Consider the following 23,909-nt stretch of genomic DNA (forward strand, 5'->3'; position numbering starts at 1 on the left):
GGAAACGTTCCTTGCCCCCTCACCTTGAGTCACTCCAGGTGAATATTACGTGCTTCTGCCAAGGGGGGGAGGCGCAGCCACCCGCCACAGTGTTTAGGTGCCTAATATCCTATAGCAATCCCCACATATAACATAACTCTAACCCTGCCATGAGAAGACATTTTGAACTAGGCTCAACGTCATCTTTTCCACCAGGCCCAAAAATCCATCTCTCTGTAGAAATGCAGCTCTACCTTCCCCAGCGCCTCGCATATCCTGCCCACACCCTCGCCTCACCCTTGTCAGCTCAGCGCGAATCCCGTTCTCACGGAAACCCACCATGTTACAATCATGCCTTGTCTCAGGATAGCTCAGGTGCAACGTGCTCGCCTTGAAAGCAAGACGACACGGAGCAGCACAGGTTTGATCCCCGGGTCTGTGCTTAGAAACCTCTGGGTATTAAGCGCATTCTAAATAACCTATCATATCATATCCATGGTATCATTTCTGAAAGAATGTGCTCTGCAGAGTGCGTGAGACAGTGACAAGCCACAAGCCCAAGTGCCCATTCATCTCCACTAAAATGCCGTGCCCTCTCCACCCCCACCCCGCCAGAACCCACCAGCCCTGACCCCCCAGTCCCTTTCATGCTGACCCCTCATGCACTGACCAAAAATACCTCCTGGATCATCCATTCGCCTATTTTAGTTAAGTTTCTCCCCTGTCTAATAACAATGTCCAAGCCACTCTTACGGCGGCACCTAGACCCCTGTCGTGCCAAGAGGCTAGTCAGCTCATAGCCATCAAAAATAAGACCTCCTTTTGTCCATGTCTCTTGTAAAAAGAATTGGTCAAATGCTTTAAGATCGTTAAATAAGGTGTCATTAGACAATAGTTGAGTGTGGCCTCTCACATTCCAGGATACAAAAGTGAGGCACCTAGTCTCACTAAAGTGGCTGACTGAAGGTTTTAAACTGCGCAACAGAGTCCCTCAAAGATAATGCTAGCCATCGCCAATTTGGACCCTCTAATGATGGACCTGCCTGTTCTTCGCTCTCCCATCTTCCCATCAACTCATTTCCTCCTCTTCTACAAACGTCCTTATACCTATTTCTGCCATCCATGGCCTGGCTACTCTCTTCCCTGTATGGTTACATCATGTCCATATTTCTGTAGATTACTCGCCTCATTGAGCAGTGTAGAACGAACCAGATGGGAAGGGATTACCAGTCTCATGGATGGATAAAGTCTAAAAGTTGAATTTCTGTAGATGTAATCAACCTGAGGGCTGGTATCTCCTCAAAAAGAGCAAAGATACATGATCTGTGTAGGGAGTCCGGCCCTCCTTCGTCAAACAGATAATTCTAGATCACACTTGGAACTTCCGGAAAGACAGGATCTCTTAACCTGAAATGGGTTTCCCTTCGATCCTTCATATCCTCTGGCCAAATGTTGCCCTCAGTGTTCCTAGGAGAGGCCTTCTGTAAAGACAATGGCTCCCTCTAATGTGTGTCTACTAGTGGATTAGAAAGATGATCTACAGGTAGTACTGTTGAGATTCTCTGTATAGGTCGATCCACTACTTCCTCCCTCGTTGTTTTTCCAGCTACCGCTGCCTTACTTCCTTGCATCAGGATGTTGTTAACCAGGATTCTCACCTCTGATTCTAACAAATTGTGAGTCTTAACCCTCACATCTAACAATTCACCTCCAGCCGTCTGTATTGAGGCATTATGTACACCAACCCATGACCCGCTATTTGGATTCCATCTCTACTCCTTTGTCAGGGTAGCGGAATCACAGGATTCACCCCTTTGTGCAGTCAACCGGATAAAATTTTGACCCACCTCCTTCTCAGCACAAACCTTTTCCCCCTTCCTTAGCTGCCTCTCACTGCAACCCTCCGTAGGGCGCCACAGATGTTTAAAAATGCCATATGTTTGTTTCGCTACCTCATCCTGGATTATGGGCTTCCAGATCCCTCTCCCCCCAGTGAGATTTTGTGTCAGGACATCCGTGAATCTCTTATTACCCTCTTTGTACTCATCACAAGCCTGCGTTAAGTCAAGGGGGTCCAAGGCTTCTTGTTGAGGGCCTTCTGACCCCACACAATCATTGTCATCTGCAGCCTCCACAACCACCACCTCACTTACCCAACCCCCCTCTCCTCTCTCTCTCCCAATCCTCTGGAGCATTCCCTATTGAAAGGTGATCCTTAAATTCTGAAAGGCCACCCCGCTCAAGTAGAAGTAGTCTTAGAGGCCCTTAATTCCGCACCCAATTTCCGCTTCATTTCCTTTCTTTTTTTGGTGGTCTTTGACGCCACATTTACAAAAGGTCCTTGACCTTCAACTTCTCCAATGCCCAAAGGAATCATCTTTACTGGAGACATAGCCGTCCCTTCCATGCCTGACATCAGAGCATTCCCCATCTCACAACCTTTCCATAGCATGTCTGTTAGTCGTCACTTTGTCCAGACCCTCTTTCAGTGTAGCGTTTTGCGTTAAACATAAAGAGTTCAGTGAGTGGTTCAGTTCGTTCATATAGCCTGTCTCGCCTCAGCCCAGCCTCCAGGCTCAGAATTGCCTCCACTGTCAAATTCATCTCATTAGTTTTGGCCTCCTGGGCAACCTTTGGTGATGTGCAATCCCTAGAGCCCTCATCCAATACCTCATCCTCCCTCATATGTTGGGACAAAGCCAACATGGTAATTTCACCCATTAGAAATATTGGAAGAGTACCTATAAAGGAGCGTTCAAGGTAGCCCCCCCCTTAGTAGTAGCATTGTAAATTGGCATAACTAAACCACCACTTTTATCCACCAATACAGACCGTTCAGGAATCTTGATATGGATCTACAGGGACAAACCGGATGGCTTCCACATTAGCAGCCTTCAGGCACTGACATGTGTGGTGTAATCCACACCCATTTGACAGGCCCACCCGCTGCACTCTTTTGTAGTAATTGGTAATGTAACTGAGTGCAATCTGTGGGTATGTGAACGCTTATTTCCTAGGTGAGAAGGTTTGGGCCGATAAGGAATGTAGACATTTAAGAGGATCAGCAATAAGGTTGACCCCTGACGTAGACCACAGCAGATTTTGGTAGTTGAAGACAAGAGGAGACCTCATTTTATCTGGTTCGTGTGATCAGCTAGAAAAGACAGACATCATTTCAATTGTGTATCTTTGATGCTGACAGCATCAGTGAGCTGATGAAGTGCAGTAGGCAACCCTCTCAAAAGCTGCAGACAAGTCACACACGATCAAAGCACAAGCATGACCCTGACATCAGGCTAGAAGTAGCTCCTCTCTGCCATCCTTACAAGTGTGTTTGGTGACCTATACCCTCCCTGTGCCTCCTCTCGTTTCTGCTTTCTCCCTACTGGCCCCCCACCACTGGATCCCACTGCCCATAATAATCCCACCTGGTCCAACTGTGGATCTCTTCCAAGCTTGGCTTAAACTTCATTTACTTGCTAAAGAGGGGGCCCCTCCATGCCTCCTACCCAACCCTCCCTACCTGAGCCCAACTGTGCCTCCAGCGATGCTTAATAATGTAGTTTTCACACCACGGCAGCCGGGGCAGCCGGGCGAACGTGGGGTTTAACGGCCCGCCAGCCGGAGCTTTGTAGGCCCGAGTGAAGCGAGGCCCTAAGCTCAGACTGCAGCCCATTAAAGCCCATGTCTGCCATGCCACTGGGGCGTGAAAACTATTTGTACCCCAGGATTTACTGGGGTGAGAATAGTTTTCATTTTTTTCCTTCTGACAGGAGATGAGCAAGGCACAACCACATCTACCATTGGAGAAAACACAGTTTTAAAAAATGGCCAACGCCATTAAAATCGAAAAGGGACTATGTCCCTTTTCCGATGACAGGGACATGGAAAACAAGTTCCAAAATGCACGCCGTCATACAAAAAAGGGACCTAGTCCCTTTTCTATTTTTATGGCGGTGGTCACATTTAATGACATTTGTTTGTCGGCAACGCTGCAGGCGCTGAATACACAATCACGCCCGGGAGAGGTGGATTGTGATTGACCAGTCTGCCGTTCCCGGGTGCGAAGGAATATTGTATCTGTATATGTCCACATTTTTACACCCACATAAACTGACTCACTACTTGTTCTCATCTTTATACTATGGAACAGGCACCTTTCATGGGAATGCTTCCGTCATCTGTAAATGTTTTATGTAAGTCATTTCTCATCGGAATGGACATCCATGTCCTTCAAACCAATACAAATAGCTCAAATACCTTGGTGAGTGAAGTCGCTCTCGCCGCCAGTCACCTCTAGATGTGAAGAGATGTCCACAGCTTAAAGGCCTTTGGACTGTAGTTTGGAGAGGGCACATGGCCAGCACTTGGTATTTTAATAATGGGCTGATCATGGTATGCTGTAGTTTGGGGAGGAATTCCTTATGACTATGAGCTGTATTAATAAACTCATTTGTGGTTGAGGTGATGGAAGAGAGGTGTGCATTCAACACCCGTACTTTGAAAGTATCATAGCCCGGGATAGGTATTTGGAGAAATACATTGCATAATAACATCAGGTTTCAACGCCAGGGCAAACTCAGAGAGTATAGGCAGCAGTGTCATGGTATTTCTAGACTCGTCTCACTGTTATGAGCAAGTTGAGCGATTGTTAGGGAGAAATCTATTCTAAGGCAAATTTCCCATACCTTTAGAGTCCCCCAGCAGCGTTGCTGGATTTCAGGGGTTTGTTTTTTTACTCCTACTAAGAGTGAGACTCTTTTTCCCACTCTTAGCTGTATTTTGATGTATGTTTCAGCCTATTTTTGTGCTTATGGGCTATGGGGTTTTTCTCGCCCTCATAGGTATCATCTTTTTACATGTGTGTTACACAGCACCCTCAGTGCACTAACCCAGGGCTGTCGTAGCGATCCCCAAACATAGACTCCATACCCTGGGACTGACTACTGTCTCCCAGGGCATGTAAAGTTACCATTGACTTTACTAGTCAATAGTTATGAACAAAACCAGTACAACCCATCTTACTATGGAAGTACTGGGAAGGGTTAATAGTTTTTCCCTGGTGTTCATTTTTGAGGGGGTACCGTACAGTCCCTCTCGCCAAAGTTTCTGGCTGGTGGCAGTGGTTACTACCGTAAATATTCGACCGGGAATATGTCCCTATGGGATTTTCCCAGTGTTCGAGGCTACCACTTTTACTGACAGCCTCTAACATACCGCTGGGTTGTTTTAATATTAACTTTACTCTGGTTGGTTTTTATTGCCAGAACTTTAATAATATTTCTTTCTCGTGTCTTTCTCTGAAATCCTAACCCTGGTCGGAGATCCTTTGTTCGTCCTTTTGGCAGGCTTCTGCACAGAAGCCGTCCTTTTGGCGCCACTGAGTCTGGGGTAGACAGGATGTGTGGGAGGGGGAATAGGCACCCTGGACAGGGTTACCTAGGCAACCCAAGTCGCACTCTGCCCTGATAGGCTGGGGGGTTATCCCGCCAGGATAGCCACCCCATTGTGTGAGTGACAGCTAGGCTGTATGAATGGGGGTCTTGCTGCATAAAAGCAGAGTTCTGAGGACTGGAGGACAAGACGTTGCCAATGGAACTAAGAAGCCGAAGAGGAGAGAAGCCAAAAGCATCTGCAACGACTAAACCACCGGTGAAGCCCTGCTGCAGATCCTCACCACTTTTCTCCAACGACTCGAGAAGATCTTCACCTGCAAGAGTCTTCTTCCCTTGAGCTGGTGGGGTCAACCAGTTCGGCAATTGCCTTCCAGGACCTGCCTTGGTCGAATCGCCAGTGCCAAGCTAGGAGACCGGATAGCCAGGCACCCATCAACCACGACTGCGATTTAAAAGAGCGTACCTTTTATTCTGTTTTGGCAGCACCGCGGATGGTTTCATCCCTGGACAGTGCAGTAACTCGAACCTTCCTCCACGACGAGAGCCTCTCTTCCTCTGCTGGATCTCCTGAACTGCAGGAACTACCAGTAACTACCGCCACCGCAGGAGTCTCTTCCACTTTCAAGGTACATTGTTCCGCCAGGCCTCCAATTTCGTTGGGTATTGCTAAAGGTGTTTTAAATCCTTTACTTAACTTCTGGGCTGGCTGCCTTTTCGTCTAACATTATCTTTCTACATCCTGCAACCGCCTTTTCAATCGTTTAACAAAGACTTGACTGCAGCTACTAGAACATTTTGAACCTAGGCACTTTACCTTGTACGACTGACTCTGGCACAAGCCTCTTGACTCTGGCTAAATCTGTTACAACTGCCTTCTCTAGATTGTTTCTCATCAGGAAATGTGTTGGTGCACCTAAAACTCTTATAACCACCTTTTCTTCCCCTTTATATATCGGTGAAGTGCCATTTTGCTCGGTTTTCACCAAAGTACTGTTGATGTTAAAGTGCTGCATTGCTTAACTTGTTCACAATCCAATTGGGAAGTGTTGCTGATGTGTTTAAGAGGCTAAACCTGAATAAGGGAGTTCTTTCCCTCCCTCTGAAGAAATTGTTAGAGCTTTCTGAATACCTTTTTTTTAATAATAAATTGTATTGATTTTTACAACAAACAAAACATAACCATCACGCCCGACATTTCCGGTTAGAAGCTTCTTAGCATACATTTGCATATTGTTTATTACTGTCTTCCCCCTCGCCCCCTTTAACTCGAGCTTCCATCTCAGTTCCTCTGATTTTTCTTCTCTTGGGGTTAATCTCCTTCACCGTTCTCGGACGTGTCATATTCACTGGAATTGGCATGGGAGGATCCCGACAATGTGGCTACCATTTGTCTCCATGCTATCAGAGGTCCCTCTTCATCATCCTCCCCTCTGCTGGCTGCCTCGTACCATACTACTGTCTTGGCATCAACCCATTTCAGGAGATCGTTCCACCATACCTCTAATCTGGGTCTCTGAGCTGCTTTCTAGCCCATGGCTATTCTCCTTTTGGCCAGAATGTAGGCCAGGTCCTTGAGTTAGCAAACATGTTTCAGGTTGTGTGGTCTGGTAAATTCCCCCCACCCCCTATCATGCATGCCCATACGGATTCCACATCTAGCTTAATTCCCTTTTCAGATAGTCGTAGCTTGACTTCATGCCAGAATTTTCCCACCTCCGGGCACACCCAGAACATATGGATCATCCCGGCATCCACCTCCCTGCACTTGGGGCATTTTTGTACTTCTGTAATCCCAAATCTGGTGATCATTTGGGGGGTCATGTATGCCCTATGGGTGACATAACTGAATCTGCTGCAGCCTCGCGTTCCTAGACACCTTTTTATGATATCTCTGGGCTCTTTCCCACTGCCCGACTTGCATAAGTTCTCCCACTTCCTCCTCCCAGTCCCGTCTCAATTGGAGCAACTCCTTACCCACTCTAGACACCACCAGTTAATAGATCCGGGATATTTTGTGCCCTCCCTCCGAGATATTGTACATTGTTTCTATGGCAGTGTCAGGTTGTTCTGCTAGTGCTATTTCGGACCACGTTTCCTTCACCTGTTTAATTAGTCTAGTATATGTGTTATATTGCCCCGTATGTACCCTAGTTTCGTCCACTATCATTTGGAAGTCCAGTGCCTTCCCCTCTTGCCATATATCTCAGTGTTTCCGGATCCCTCTCTTCAGTTGCTCATCCACCCGCGTTGCGCCATGAGTGGCGCCTGCGTGGAGCATGGGGTCGGGTTTCCCACAGCTCGGCTCGCTGTGCGCCATGTCTTCCAGCCCAGTTCCAGCAATCTCGATCGCCCATGCAGCTCTGGTTTGGGTAGCCATATCAGTTCTTTTAGGAAATAAGGGTCGCATTCACCCCTCAGCAATCTAGATTCTGCTCTCGTCTTCCGACAGTCACATAGCGACATATTGTAGCTGCCCTGCCAAGTGGTATATCTCAAGGTTCGGCAGGTTTATGCCTCCTCTGTCATACGTATTCTGTCATTTCCATATGGCTACTCTGTTTCTGGAGTTGTGCCACAGGAAACCTCTACATAAACTCTGGAGTTTAATAAAAAAGCTTTTGGGCAACATGTATGGGTTATTTGCGAAGAAGTGTAGTAGCCTAGGTAGGACCACCATCTTGAGCAAGGACGCCCTTCCTACCATAGCTAGGGAGAGCTCTGCCCAGAACCCCATGCGGTTCTTGTTACCTTGCACTGCCCTCTCCGTGTTATATTTGTGCTCGTCTACGATTGTGTGATATATATTAATCCCCAGGTATCTGAATGTTCTGGTCTGCCAGGCTATCTGCAAAATAGGTATGTTCTCCTGTGGGACTCCTCTGTACCTCCCCAGGGGGAACATGCATGATTGTTTGGGGTTTTCCTCAGGGTACCGCAGGTATAGCAGCATATCATTCGCATACAATGATATCAAGTGCGGTCCCCCCTTAGTGTAGACCCCTATTTCTTCATACTGCTGTCTCAAACAGATCGCTAGTGGTTCTAGTGCAAGGATGTACAGCATCAGGGACCATGGACAGCCCTGTCTCGTGCCTCTGCTAAGTTGCCATTTATCTGAAATTATCGCTTCTATTTTAACCCTGGCTGTTGGGGAGCTATACACCATTTCACCCACTGCAGGTTCCTGGTCCCATCTCATATTCTTTCAAGGCCGCCATCATCCAAGGCCACCTTACGGAGTTGAAGGCTTTCACTGCATCTAACGGGACTATTGCTATTTCACTTGGGTCGCCCTCTGCCTGTTCTATGATATGGTGGAGCCTCCTGCGGTTATCTGATATGCTTCTACCTGGGACATATCCAGTTTGATCGGGGTGTAAGAGTTTGTTTATTACCCTCTTCAGTCTGCTTGCCAGCACAGCCGTGAGAATTATACTGTCCTGGTTTAGCATGGATAGGGGTCTGTACGACCCACATTCTGTGCTTGGTTTGTCAGGTTTGAGAAGCAGAATAATTACCACCTCCCTCAGAGATTCCAGCAGTCTCCCTTTCTCAAAGGTCTTGTTTAGCATTGCCAATAGCGGGGGGAGCACTTCTTGCCTATACGTTTTATAGAATTCACTGGGGAGCCTGTCTGTCCCCGGGGCTTTGCTCGTGGGCAGATGTATTATCACTGTCTCTAATTCCTCTATTGTGATTGGGGCAGCAGGTTCTCCCTGTCTTCCTCATTCAGTTTAGGCAATCCTATGTCTTCTAGCGTCTCTTGAGTCTCCTGCTCTGCAGTCTCCCCTGCATCTTCATAGAGGCGTTTGTAGAATCTACGGAATCCCTCGTTCACACTCTCCTGGGTGTTCCAGACTTGGCCCGCTTCTCCCGTTGTCTCCCTAATTGCTGATCTTGGTGTCTCGTTCTTGTATAGCCATGCAAGCAGTCTCCCTGGTTTGTCTCCCCCTACATGTTGCCTTCCGATGTATTTTTTGTAATTCATATTACATAGCCTCTCCCAGAGCCCACCACAAGCCTGTTGTAATTGGCTCACCTGCTCGGCGTCTTCCTGTGAGGTGCCCCCTCTTTTCATTATTACTTCTTTCTTTTCTGTCTCCTGTAACTCTCGCTCTATACCCCCTTGGAGCCCTCTAGATTTAGATATGGCCACCCCTCTCACTACCACCTTAAAGGCCTCCCATAGGGTTCCCTCTGACTCCATGCTTCCTGTGTTATTTTCAAAATACCCAATTATCTCCTCCCTTAGGTCCCCTCAGAATGCAGTATCCTTCAATGCCTCGGCTCTAAGCCTCCATGTTGGGATCCTGGCTCTGGGGGGCTGGTGTCGCCACGCCAGGACCAGAGGGGAGTGGTCCGATAATATTCTCACCTTATATTCTGAACCCATCATTTTCCCAACAAGTTCCGGAGTGGCAAACATTTAGTCCAGTCTCGTGTACAGGTTGTGTGGGGCGGCATAGTGTGAGCAGTGCCTATCATTCAAGAGTTGCTGCCTCCATATGTCTTCCAGCCCGAAGTCTGTCAGCAGGGCTTGTAGCGTTTTCGCTGCAGGGGTGGGCTTTTCTAATTTTGTAACTGACCTGGCCATTTTGGCGTTCAGCGTGCAATTGAAGTCTGCACACCATTTAACCGTGCCTCCTATGTGGGGGCTGATTTTACTATATAGTGTCTTAAAATAGGCCACTGTGTCTTGGTTAGGGGCATATGTGTTTATGATGCACAGTTCTCTGTTCTCTAACAGCCCCCGAATCACTACCATCCTCCCGTCTGGCCCCACCGTGGCTGTAGCATCTAGAAGGGCACATGTGGCACCACCCAAATGATTACCCCTCTGGCATATGCTGAGTACGTTGCTCCTATGGTGGTCCCTCTCCACTTTTTCTTTACCACCTCTTGTTTCTCTTTGGTGAGGTGGGTTTCTTGCAATAAGGCTATATCCACTTTTTGCCTTCTCAGGTACATAATTACCTTATTTCTCTTCAGGTAGCTGTTGAGGCCTCTGACAGTCCAGGTTACTATTCTAAGGTCTCCCATTATCATCCATATCTTATCACTTCTCCCTCCTTCCTTGTCCTTCTCTCCGAGTTTGCTTGGCGTGGATATGAGTTTGTTCCCTGTCCAATTTCAACATGAACCCCCCAACTTGCCCCCCGCCCCCTAATCTCCGAATCTAAGATCACTGCACACCTCCCAACTCCCTCCCCCAGCCCTTCCCGTGCCCAACTGTAGCCCAGCTCCATCCCTGGATCTCAGGCTATCCCGCATTTGGTCATTTCTCTGTGATGCCGATATTAGGAACTCAGCAGGGAGTTACCGATCTATCGGAAACCTAACTAAACTGTCTATGGGGGTGTGAGAGCGAGTCCATCAAGTCTCCTGCAATTGTGCACTATTGCGCCATGCCCGGTCACATTTATTTATTCTTCTCATGTCTATCCCAGCTGGCTTCGCCCTACCTTCTATTCAAGTCCCAGTGTCTGGTTTTACAGCCCCCCAAATACTGCAATCGCTGTCTTACTTATCTGATCCGTCTTCTTTCTGGTTGTCTGTTTCCGACAGGCAGTTCTGGGCATCCAACCACTCTGCCAAGCAGCCGACGAGGACTCCCTGGGCCACACCTGCAGATGTGGCCCAGGCAGAGAAGAGTTGTTGGGGCTCCCATGCTGCATCTGACCGCTGGGCTGCACCTCGCATTCACAGCCCATCACAAGTGAAACTTTGGGGCCCCCATACATTGCTGCTGCTGTTGCCCGCTGTCTGCCTGCAGGGACCATCGCGAGAGTGTAAAGACAAGAACAATATTGTGAAAGAACAGCAGCAAAGACCATGAGACAGCCCAGGCCAGGATGCCTCAGAAGTAAGGTGTTTTATATATAGTTGTTAGGGAGAAATCTAAAAATGTGCTAATTTCCCTTATCTTTTAGAGACCCTCAGCAACTTTGCTGGATTTCTAGGATCTTATGTTTTACCTAGGAAGAGTGAGAGCCTTTTTTTCCCCACTCTTGCATGTATTTTGTGTGTGTTTTACTTTTGTGTTCTTTGGTTATGGAGTTTTAAAACAACTCCATAGGGATCATCTTTTTCTGTGTGTCACACAACACCTTCAGTGCAGTGGCCAGGGGTGTCTTTCAGACACCCCAAGGTTTAAATACCTTGTCTGGGACTGACCACCATCTCCCAAAGCATGTGAAGTTAAATTGGCTTTACTAGTCTTAGGAGACCTGAATGCACTCTGGTGTGATTGGCCTATGTCCCCTGGACAGCCAGGATCTGGACAGAAAACTTACCAAGGAGGACGATCTTGCCCCAAAGGTGTCCTGCACCTGGTGTCATCCATAGCCTATGGCCCCTGGGCTCCCGTGGTCTGGACAGACAGACTTGCCCAGGAGGACGACCGGGCCCCAGAGGTTGGCAATGCTGCTCCGGTCCATTCTCTCTAAACAAGTGGTCCTGATGCAGGAGCAGGCCCTCTGCCCCAGTCTAGCCACAAGATAATGAATAGACACCACTAGGCACAGGAAGGAAGTTATTAGTGGTGTTTGTCACCCTGTGTATTTTTGTTTCTCGTCAGCGGTTAACTCTTTAACGGCATTCATATTCTTCCCTAATTGATAAAATGCAACTTTTTATACAGAACTTCCAGTACCACCACTACAGAGTGCAGTCCTTTCACATTACCCACTGTTTGAAAGTAAAGCCTTACTAAAATAAATATTATGAACTGATATTCTACGCAGCACTTTATGTCAGATTTTATTTGCTTCTAAGCACTGTGATAGTAGATGCAATTTTATAATTGTGCACAATCTATTGAACTCTGCTGGAGGAAGGGCTGAATAGTCATGATCTGATTACTTATTGGCAATTTTCATTACTATTAGTCCTACACTTCCTCATCACAGTACTTATTTATGAAGGCAATGCGCCTTTCAACAAAACCTTTTCCCAAAAATCTGTATCTTTTTTCTTTTTTTTTGTAGCTCCTTCCCAGCACAACTGGACTATAAAGCATCTGACCTGTCACACAATCCTCCTGTCTATACTAAAGGAACAGGGACAATCTTGCCACTGGCAAGGGAGAGAAGAGTGTCAGTAATGTGACGAGGAGAGTAGGACTAGGAGTAATGAAGATAACCAGTAAGTAATCCAAGTATTACTTCCAGGTCGCGCTTAGTATTCACTGTTAGGCAAGTTTATATGAAGCAACCCTGTGGGAGAGTACACCAGTCTTGTCCTCTTGGTATTAGGTAACCCATCTATTGGTATAGATCTGTACTACACAAGTTGGTAGTGTGACTGAGCAGTCAGACCTATCTCAAGAGGGGTTAATGTGAGCTGTAGATCTGTAGCATCGAAAGTGTAAGTGAATGCAGTTAATTCTCCCAATAAAGTCAATCAGGACACTTCCCTGGAGGGAATGAGACCAAGACCAAGTTCTGGTTATATCAAAAGGCTTTATCTAGAATAGGGCAAGCAGAATCTACTCTGCTCACGCTGAGAGCGCTCTGCAGAAAACATGTGACAAATTACTTTTATACAGAAATGTCATCATCGAGCAGAGGGAAGGCCTAAGGGACACAGGAACAGTTGGGATTGGTCACTAAGGGCGAACACCTATAGGTTCCATAGTGTTGATGGGTTGTGGTTGGTTCGAGAACACGTGGTGTAGTGATGATGCTTCTCAGGTCAATCGGTCAGCTGGGCTCATTGGACTGGTATGTGGGATCGGCAACTGTGGTGTTGTTTCTTTGTTAAATAACCCTTTGACATTTGCCCTTGTGGCCACACATTCCCATTCATTCACTACCATAATCTGCTTGTCCAGCGAGCTCAGAGACCTATGGGCTTAAACACTTAGAAAGAACGTCGTTCAAATACAGTTTAATTTATTATTGGGCATAGGTTAACACTCAACCATGAAATGCAGCGCTTGACCTGCTGAGACACTTCAAAATATACTGACTAAAGAGGTGAGGCTTTTGAGGTCACTGTGTGATCTGGGGTGTCCATCTGATAAGCAACAAAGAGGGCTCTAAATCTAAGACTGGAATTACGCTTTAAAAATAGGTCCCAAAAAGGCACATACCATCTCGGTCATAAGTCTCATTGTGGGGGGTTAGTGGTCGTTGTCCAAACATCATTAAATCTCTGCTAATTTACCTTGAAACCATGAAGGGTGGAGGAGAATCGAAACAACTTTGCGGTATAGTTCCGTGTTGCACAAAGAAACAGGGCCTTCAGAGATAGGTTTTACATACAGGCTTTTAAACATGGCCTACTATATTACATTCAGGTTATACTTGTTTAGAATATACTATATTTTCTAGGCCGGCTAAATATTCTCATTGTAACAAAAACTTGTTAGGAATCTATACATGTTCTTACGTTAGTGTTCATACTACATTTAAACAGTTAATGGCTCGGGGTCTCTACATACGGTCTTCATTCTGGTTGGAGTAATTGGTTACTGTATTATGTTTAAACAATATCGTACATATGTTTACATTTGAACTAAAAGATGAGGTAGCTTAGTGCTGGCGTGTACAGTGTTATGCTGGTTATGCATTTCGTTATTGCAATCTATTTCTCTTAGCAGTGTCATACCATACGTTAATATATAATGACACTTTCATGACTGAACTCTAACGTTAGAACTTTTAATGACACAGATATTATACCGTGTGCTAGTATACTTATTGTTCTACTATTATCCTTGTAAAAGGCACCATGGCTCTCTTCTTATTAAGGCACAAACAATCAAACAGACTTGAGGGTCGCTTCTAACTGTTGACCCTGTTTTAAGGAATATGGGGATGGTGTTCTTTATGGCCAGGGTCTGTTGGGTGTGGGGGCAGGTTTATAGAGATTAATGACTTCTGCACTGGCCCCTGTTATAGGCTGTATCAGGGTCAATGAAGTGAGACGAAAGACAGAAGATACAGTGTAGAGTTTGTTGCATTCTCGTGGCTAGTCTCTCATGAGAACCGAACAACTGCAGAGATGGCAAAGGGGAGGAGGTGGGGGGAGTAGATTGCTTGTTTTGTATGCCTGGATGGGTGAACTGCAGGCCTGCGTTGACACTTCACAATTTTCCTGCCATTACAAAATGGAGTCGGTAGCTCACAAAATGGAGTCTCATTAACTTTGGTTTTACGCTGTCTTAAGGGGGGTCACAGTTCCTAAGGGTATTCCTGCATGAGTGCTCTGGGGCCGGAGCCCTGAACCCAAAGCAGCCGCAACTGGGCCTACCCAGGAAGTGTAAAGATGGGGGGGTTCCAAGACCCCCTCCTCCCACACATTCCCCCCTTTCGTTACTTAAGTAACAAATATTGTAACTGCCCCAACCTCTTACGTTCTTCTTCCTCTGCTACTGCTTCATCCAATGCAGGTGTCCCCTTTATTGGCATCCATGCTCTGCATACCGTTCTGAGGCTTTCCCCCCTTCTAGCATACTCATCTGGGGTGCAGGTCATATAAATACACCCTCACTCACCCTCCAGGTCCACCCATAGTTCCTTGTACCATTGTAACTCTCTAGGTTCCTTTATGGTTGTGTGTTATACATTATCCACTCTGTGCCCTGTGTTGTATATGGCAGTCATTCTGTATCTGGGCTCTGAGAGATCTCCTGTTTGCACTTTAGCCTCATGTTTGATTTGCGCCACTCCATTTGCACGGCTCATTGTTACCATCATCAGCGCACCATTAGGTACCGCATTTGCAACCTCAAAAAATGAGGAACAAAAAGACAATGAGCGGTATGAGGAGTTTCACTGTCATTCCAAGCCATGATGGTACCCAGGAAAAAAGATTGTCAAACCAGGTGCTTGGCTGCGCTCCTCCATCCTTCATACCCTCTCCGAGGTCGTGCACTGCTGCTATCACGCGTGAGAGGGAGCCGTTCTCCTCGTCTGCAGAAGGTACACAAGTGCAACATGCGCTCCGATTTTTCAGCAAACACCTCCATCGATTGCTGTTAACAGATCTAGCACATACCTGTTCTGCATGGTCAATAGTCGCAGAGCTCTAAGTTCCACTTTGATGACATTGAACCCTTCTTCAGTGTCGTTGGCCAGTTGGATGAGCTCCCACCTTGTTATCTGGAGCCATTTGGCATTTGCTCTTGCCTGGATGCTAGGAATGAGGGATGCAAAAAATGTCTCAACAGAGCTGAACAACCGAAACTGATCAGGGATCTGTGCCAGGAGGTCTGACGATTTGGCTGAAATATAGTTTGATGATTGTTTCTTCCTCTGCATGGTGCTCTGTAACCCTTCCTCATCCATGGCATACACAGGACATTGTTCATTTGGTGCTGCCACTTGTGTGCTTCCTCCTTGGATGTGACTTTCTGGGATCACCATTAGAGTGGAATGCAGCGTTGCCAGGGAGTACGTGCCCCTCCATGATTGCGGGAGGTGCAGGTACGCCATGTTGATGCAAACCCAGCATGTGTCCATCATTGCAGCCGTTCCTTTCTTCATGTCAGGTATTATAAGAGTTTTTTTGCAATTTTTGTTTTCCCCCATGTTCTTTTTATCTTCCCCACGGAAGCAGAATTCGTAAGAAATGTCTTTTTGTAGTTTGAAGGGTTTCTCGATGGCGGTAATCCAAGTGAGCTTCATTATGTGTTCAGTCCATGTGGGAGCGCATGTTCTCTGTACCCATGAGAGTTTTTCCTCAGACAGACTTCAAAGTGCTTTTGCTTTGCATAGTATTTCTTTGTTCTGCCATTTATTGTCCGAGTGCAATGTCCCTTTTCTCACCAAAAAAGGCTCTTTTACACAAATGACTCCTTGTGGCTGGGAGTAAAATGTCCGCTCGTTTTGTAATAGTTCAAATGAAATGGTGTGTGCTTGAAAAGTATTCTTAATTCAACACGGCGCGAGATGTAAGAGACATTGTGCCTCTGCAAATGGAATTTCTTGTGGCAGCAATACCTTGGGAGTGCCCGAGACATGAGGTATAAGTGAACACACGTAACAACTCTCGTTAGTTGTTTGTTTAGCCGTGTTGCTCATGTCAGCATACCATTTGTTTGTCTGGTGTGGGTGCTGAGGATCATCAACTGTGTCTAAGCCGAATTTATAATGTTCTTCCCATTTGTCCTGTTGTGTGTCCCTCTTTTTCCTCTTAAATCCACCTGGCTCATTTCCCTGGGCCTGCTGCCACCCTCTTTTCCCTCTCATTCTGTGTATAAATTATAGTAGCTGATAGCCATATGTTTGTTATCACTGCTCTCTTCTCTGATGTTTATGTTTCCTGAGGGTGCAGGTTCTGAGACTGGTATGGTGGTTGGGTATGGGTGGTTTTGTACCCATGTGAGTTCTGAAGGAGTTCTGTCATTCATTATGTAGACGCTAAAATCAGATCTGTTTACATATGGGGGCTTTGGGGTGGCCTGCATCATTGTGACATTTGTAGTACTATTATATCCATCTCCATGGCTCCCGTGGGCCCATATTAATTTAACACCGTCCCAAATTAGATGGGTTCCTTTTTTGATTGTTTTTATGCCCACTCCCACCTGGAAATATAAGTTATTGCCCAATACAAAAATAGACCAAATAATGTTGAAAAGAATACCACTGCACACACAAACAACACATATTCATCATCATCATAACTCGGATAAACATGTCTTCTTTGTCTATTTCTATCTACACTATAATGTGTTGCTGCTGGGGCCTTGTCCATGCCCATTGTAGCTCCTGATTAATGAAATATAAGTATTTGTTAATCATGCATATTACTCTTCCATATTTTACACACCGTTTACTCGTGAATCAATTTCAGCTTCTCCAATTTGCATTTATTTCTTAATATGGGTAAATATTTTTTGCATCCTTCCATTCCCCCTCCCCACACCTGAAGTCCGGGGGCGAGGAACTGAGGGAGAGAATTTACTGCCAGTTGGATTCATAAATAAAAAGAAAAACATTACTTCTATGTATATTTTCATTCACATAAGCAAAGAGAAAAAGGTGAAGAGAGAGAGCAGACATTTATTTGTTATCTTATCCTGTTACACATGTTATCAATACTCGTTGATACTATGCATCAATTTAATTACCTTCATTTAACCTTTGTTTACTTTCATTCTGTGCCTGACACCTATCCTTGTATTCCTGCTTTTCCCACCTTATTTGTGTGCGTGCTTTGCTTGTTTCTGTTACTATCTGTGGCTGGGGTGGTTGTATCAGTGGTGTTTTCCTGTGTGAATGGTGGTGCTATTTGTTTGGCTATGGCTTGTGCTGCTCTTGTCAGATTTCTAAGATACTCATGAAATTCTTCTCCTAGAACTGTGGCACTCTGATGTGCATCAGATTGTCTGCGCAGAGGTGAGTGGGCTGTGTGCATCCTCCTACCTGTCACAATCTCATGGGGTGACAGGTGGTGGTCCTTGCCGGGCTGATTTCTCATTTCAAAAAGCGCCAGGGGTAAACAATACACCCAGTTCTTCTTGAGTGTATGACACAGTTTTGACAATCTACTCTTGAGCAATCCGTTCATTTCTTCAACAATCCCGTTCGATTGCAGATGATAAATCATGGAGAGCTTATGTCTTGTACCTAGCATTGCAGTAATGTGCTTGAACATGTCATTCACAAAGTGCGCTCCGTTGTCGGAACATATGACATCACAAATGCCCCAGCGGGGAACCACTTCCCTGACCAAGAACTTGGCGGCACACCGTGCGTCTGGATGAGCGCAGGGGCCTGCTTCCACCAACTGGGAAAAGGGGCATACCACAACAATCAAATATCGAGCCCCATTACACCTCTCTCCCATGTCTGCATAATCTATGTGCAGTTCTCTGAATGGCCCTTCAGGTTTTGGCAATATTTCTCTGAGTGTTCGTATCGTCATACCAGAGTTATATGTTTGGCATGTGATACATTCTATTATCAGCTTTCTCACATGCTCCTGTAGTCCCTGGGCGAACCAATCGTCCTGTATGTCTGCGATAATGTGCTGCTTGCATTGTGGGCTGTCTCCATAATAGATCAGTGGATGACTGGCTGCACCCCCTTTTCACACATGTCTCTTTTCCTCACTGGATGCATTCAGCAAATTAATAGGCGACTCTTCGTAATACAGCAGGGGTGCCCGTACAGTTTTCCCCCCCACCATTACGTCTAGCTCTTCAGTGTATGGAACCTCGACCACCACCCCAGAGAATCCTTGCGTTTCCAAAGTCTGATTAGAAAGCGGGAACCTGCCTTCTTTGAGGCATGATTTTTCAGCTCCTGAATCCACCATAAAAATTAATTGTTTGTTTCCTATCACTGCCCCTACCAGTGGTTCCTCTGCTGTGCTAAGGGTTGTCGACAGTACTGGACACACAAGTGTTGCCTGTGGGCTGTCCTATGCTGAATGCCATGGGAGTTCATTGTTAGGCAGAATCATGTGCAGTGCCCTTAGAGACCACTACACACAATTAAGACTACAGGTGGCAATACAAGTTTTACCTTTGGTACACGCCTGTACTACTATGTTAGAGTGGTAGCAGTAGTGGAGTACAGGCTTATCTCAAGAGTATATGAGCAGTAGTAGAGATTACACAAAGGGACCACAATTACTGTGACTCAAGTAAACACTGACTCAAGTTTTTAGGTAAAAAATATAAGTACATTTATTTTATAAACCATTTGTTATCAACACGACACTTCTATTAATTCAAAAACCACACGTAAAATATACTACAACTAACCAATTCACTTTGTACAATATTATTCGAGGTAAGTACCCTGTGTTTGAATGGACTGATGTTACGAAACAGAACACGTTACCGTCAATACAATTGCAATTACTTTTTGAAAGTTCGTTCTACTAGTTAAAAGCGTATCCGCGGCAAGAAATGCTACCGGGGCAAAAACACACTTAGCACCCGAGATACCCAGAGCGAGTTGGGGGAAAAAATCACAAGCAATATGATAGTTAGGCAGGCAGAATCGAAGAACACACTTAGACAGAATTTCAAGAGTCAAAGGGCCTGAGCCAAAGTCAAATGACACCGGGTGCCTGTTGTGGAGGATCACACAGGCGGACAGTTCGAGATTCAACGTTGCCAAAAGTACTTTGATATAGTCAATGTTCGGAAGCAAAAGTTATAAGAAGGAGGAAAAAGTAAGGACAAGCCTTAAAGTAAAGAAATAGGGATTTCACCCAAAATTCCTCAAACAGGACACAGTACCGTTCTCAAAGAACAAAGCTGGTGCCACGGCAGTTGTTCCTGTTGGTTTCCCACAGACCCGCGCTTTCCTGCAGCTTCAGCATGAAGAAGGACGATGAGGGGGTCCGCACCACACAGGGATGAGGCCGGCAGCAGCGACAATGAATAAAAGGTGCGCTCCTTAAAAACGGGAGAGGGTCTTCAGGTGGCTATCCGGCCCACTACAGCAGTGTGCAGCGATTTCGACTATGAAGGCGACCTCTGGCTGAAGAAGATGAACTGGTTATCCCCACCAGCTCAAGGGAAGAAGACTCCGGTCTGGATCGCCTCTTAGTCGTTGAAGGGTAGATAGTTCAGGACTGCAGCAGGGCTTCATCGGTACGGGGTAGTTGCAGCAGTCGAGTTCTCCTCCACTTCTCGGCAGTTCCTTGTAGTTGCAGTGGCGACTCTCTGACTTCCAGCCCAAGAGACCTGCCTTTTATGCGCAAAACTCCCATTCACACAGCCTGGCTGTCAATCACCCAGCAGGGGGGTTGTCCAGCCCGGACAACCACCCTGGCCAATCATGACAAAGTGCGACTTGGGTTTCCTAGGATACCCTGTGCAGGAGGTGACTTCACTCCTCCCTCACATTCAGCCGACCTAGACACCCAGGCGCCTTGAGGAGGGCTTCTAGGTAGAAGCCCACCAAAAGACAGTGAACAAAGAAGGCAAACCTAGTTTGCCCCACAAAGTAAAACACAAGAAGGAGTTTAACAAAAAGAAATGGCGAATAAACCACACCGGAGCCAAACGAAAAAGGATTTGGTCAAGCGGGTTTAAATTTGAGGCTAACACAATAGCCTACAATATTACCACGGTTATATAAGATAACCATGGTAGAAATTGAGGGTAGATACCACTGCCACCAGCCATGTCTACATGTTAAAAGAGCAAAATGCTCTAGGAGGTACAGATAAAAAGAGTTAGCAGTTAACGCTTCCAGCACTCCATGTAAGATGTAAGATGTCACCTCAGAAATGGAGTCGTTGGGAGTCTGAACGACAACCCTGTGTCACTGCACAGTAGGTGCGGTGTGACACACACAAAGAAAGGGGCTACTGAAGTGGTGTACTCCAGAGCTCACAATCTTAAAAAAAACAGGTACAACACATAGCAAAATACAAGTATGAGTGGGGGAAAAGCTCACACTCTTACCAAGTGGAAAGAAATAACTCCAGAGATCCAGCAAAGCTGCTGAGGGACTCACTAGGTAAGGGAAATTAGCCAGAGAATGAGAATTCTCCCTAACATTCATCAACATCAAAAACATTTCCTGTTACAATCGCTGTCCCTCTACACAGTGTGAGTGCTCCATTTGCAGTGGTGGCATAAGTGTTATTGTGCATGGGGGCAGTACATTCATGGACCTGGGGGTGTGAAGATGTGTTTTGTGGGGGCATTTGACGCTCGTTCATGTTCCTGGGTTCGGCCTGGATATCTCGTCTATTCCCACCCATTGGTAATCTGAAGGTGCTCCCTGGGTGAGGGTGTCCATTCTGTTGTTCGTTGCTTGGACATTCTCTCATGAAATGTCCCCACCTCCTGCAATTCCAGCACTGTCCTTGCCCTCCTCCTCGAGGCCTTCCGTACCCGGCACCCCCTCCTCGCGGCCCCCGGAATCCTCCTCTATTACCTCGGCCGCCTCTCAACGGCCACTGTTGTCCCTCATACTGATTTTCCCCTATCCATGAATCCTGGCCATTACCTTTCCAGTTTGCCGCCATCTGCATTGGTATTCCGATCCGTCCGTCGTCCTCCTCCCGCTCCCTTCCTGCCGTGCTGGTTGCTGCTACTGCACTAACCTTCAATAGTTTGCTTTGTACTAATTTAGCCTCGTCTGCCAACCGCCGCTGAGCTATCTCCTTTTCCTTCTCTTTGATCCTTTTACAGTGGTGCACTATTATGCTTGGAATTTCAGCCATCCCTTGGCTTCTATCCCAGCTATTTTATCAAGGACCCTCTGTACTTCCTTTGGGAGCCCCCTTTTTATAATAAAATAAAACAGGGAAGTTGATTGGTCGCAGGCCTTGCCATTTCCGCTCTCCACATGTCCTGCACCCGCAGAATGAAAGACATTGCATCTTCCCCATCTCCCATCGTACACGGCATTACCGACTGTAAATCTGGTGTCTCTGGAAATGTTTCTCTCAAGGCATCCCACACGCGTGCTCGCCCTGTGTTAAATGAGGCCCCATCATGGCGTTCACAATCTAATGTTATTCTGGGGAACCCCACCTTCACCCAGACCCTGTTTGCTTGGTCTCCCACTGCAGATACCTGCAGGCTTTTAACATCCCCCACCGCCAAGGGCACTCCCGTCGTGTGTTTCTCAAATGCATATATCCACTTGCTGGCGCCTCCTGACAGTGGAGGTAACTGTTTGAGCAAGTTGGCTTTGTCCATTTGAGCCCATGGTATGTAATGTGGCCTTCCCGCCCCCCTGTGTATTAGTGGCAGCTGTAGATTCCCCCCCTTTTTGGTACTCACCTTCTTCCCTTTCTTCCCGACCACTGCCATGCGCCCTGTCCTGTTCCTTAACCTCCCCCTCCACTCTTCCATAGGAGACAACCCCTCCCCAAATGAAGCCCCACCTGTGGCAGTGCCTAGCATCCTTTCTTCTTCTTCTTGCTCCTCTATGTCACACCAATATTCTTCCACCCTGTCTGATGTCACCCCTCCCTCTTCTAACTCGCGTTCACTGTCAGCTGTGTTTATTTCTATGATTCGTGTGGCGGTATCATTTATTCGAAATAGTATCTCTCCCTTTTTCCATCCATCTTCTCCTGCCCCTACGCTCGGCTGGGGCGTCTCATCATGTTCTACCCGGGGGGTGAGTAACCCCCCCTTGTTCTCCAAAGGCCCTTAGGCGGGACAGCTCAGTTCGAGCCAGTGTTAGTCGCGAATCTAGATCTTGTGTAAGTTTCTCAATATCGATTGTAGGGGTACTCACCTGTCCTGTTACTCCTTGACTCTCATACGGGGTTGGGGCTTAGGCAGAAGGATTAAGTGTGGAGGGCGCTGTGGGTTGTGTTACATACACAGGGTCACTATATCCTTCTGCAGGCACTGGTTTTGACAATAAGGGATATACTTGTGTGACCTCTATCCTATTTTCATGCTGTGTAATTGGCCCTTTCCTGCCAGTTGTTGTCAGGGGAGATGTATTACGCTCACCGCTTTTCTCTGGGCGCACTTCCTCGAACAGCCGCCACAGGTTCAATATTTCCTTCCTGTTCTGCAACTGTTTCCCTTTATATTTAATGAACAGACAGGTGGTAACCATATCTAGTACCGCTTTATCGAAAGACCCTCCTTGTGGCCAAACCTGGGGCAATCCCTCTCCCTTCAACTCTGTGACCCATTGGTCATGGTATTTGTTGATCTTCTCTGCATACCCTGGCAGGGTCTTACAAATATGGGCAAGGGGTGTCTCTGCACCAATTGTACCTGACTGCAAGCGTTACTCAACTGACAATCCTTGTCTAGACTCTTACACTTCTCGTATGGCCAACTCAACATGTTATGCAACACTCCCTAAAAGAAATGGTCTGTTTACTCACTTTTCATCAATTATAAAGCACATCAATTTAAGCACAGTTTTCTTCACCACAATTTTAAATAATTTCATTAACATTTATCAACAAAAAACAATGCTTCCACAAGAACCGACATTTCAACACATACCACGTACAAAGAATTACATAAACAACATAAATTCTACCTCATCCTCCCTAGTGCCCCTTCTACCCCGCTTGATCTTTTCCCCCTATTATACACTCCCTTTGAATAATTTTCCCCCCTTACTCTACTTAGATTCACCTAAGAGGGAGAGAGAAATAGACAAGACAAAGATTGGAAAAAAGCGTGTCTAAATACTACTCTGGGTCTTCCTTGAGACCCCTACGTTATCTTCTTTTACCTCAGTTTCCCATATCCATATATTCTGTACTAGTCGAGATAGCACTATGCGGCGCCGCCGCCTTCCACCCCCCAAACGGATATAGGATCCTTTTAACTTCTTTTCACCTTGTTCTTTGTTAACATCCTAATGGCCATATGCAATAGAATGAGAATAGAATAGAATATAGAAAAAGACCCAGACCCCCAGGACCTTCCCCCCTGTGCTACAGATCTCTACACCTGTTCAACCCAAATTGTGCCGGTTGTCCCAAGACCTTCTAATCTGACTCCCACCCTCCTTTTAATATCACCCGCACTTGATATTCACATGTCCGTCTTGATCCGAGACCCTCTGGACCCGATCGGTCAGTGCACCGCTCCTCGCTCAAAGATCACGCTCGGCTCCAGCG

This window comes from Ambystoma mexicanum, chromosome 2q (assembly GCF_040938575.1).
Source record: "Ambystoma mexicanum isolate Mex_15411 chromosome 2q, UKY_AmexF1_1, whole genome shotgun sequence".
Classification (NCBI taxonomy): domain Eukaryota; kingdom Metazoa; phylum Chordata; class Amphibia; order Caudata; family Ambystomatidae; genus Ambystoma; species Ambystoma mexicanum.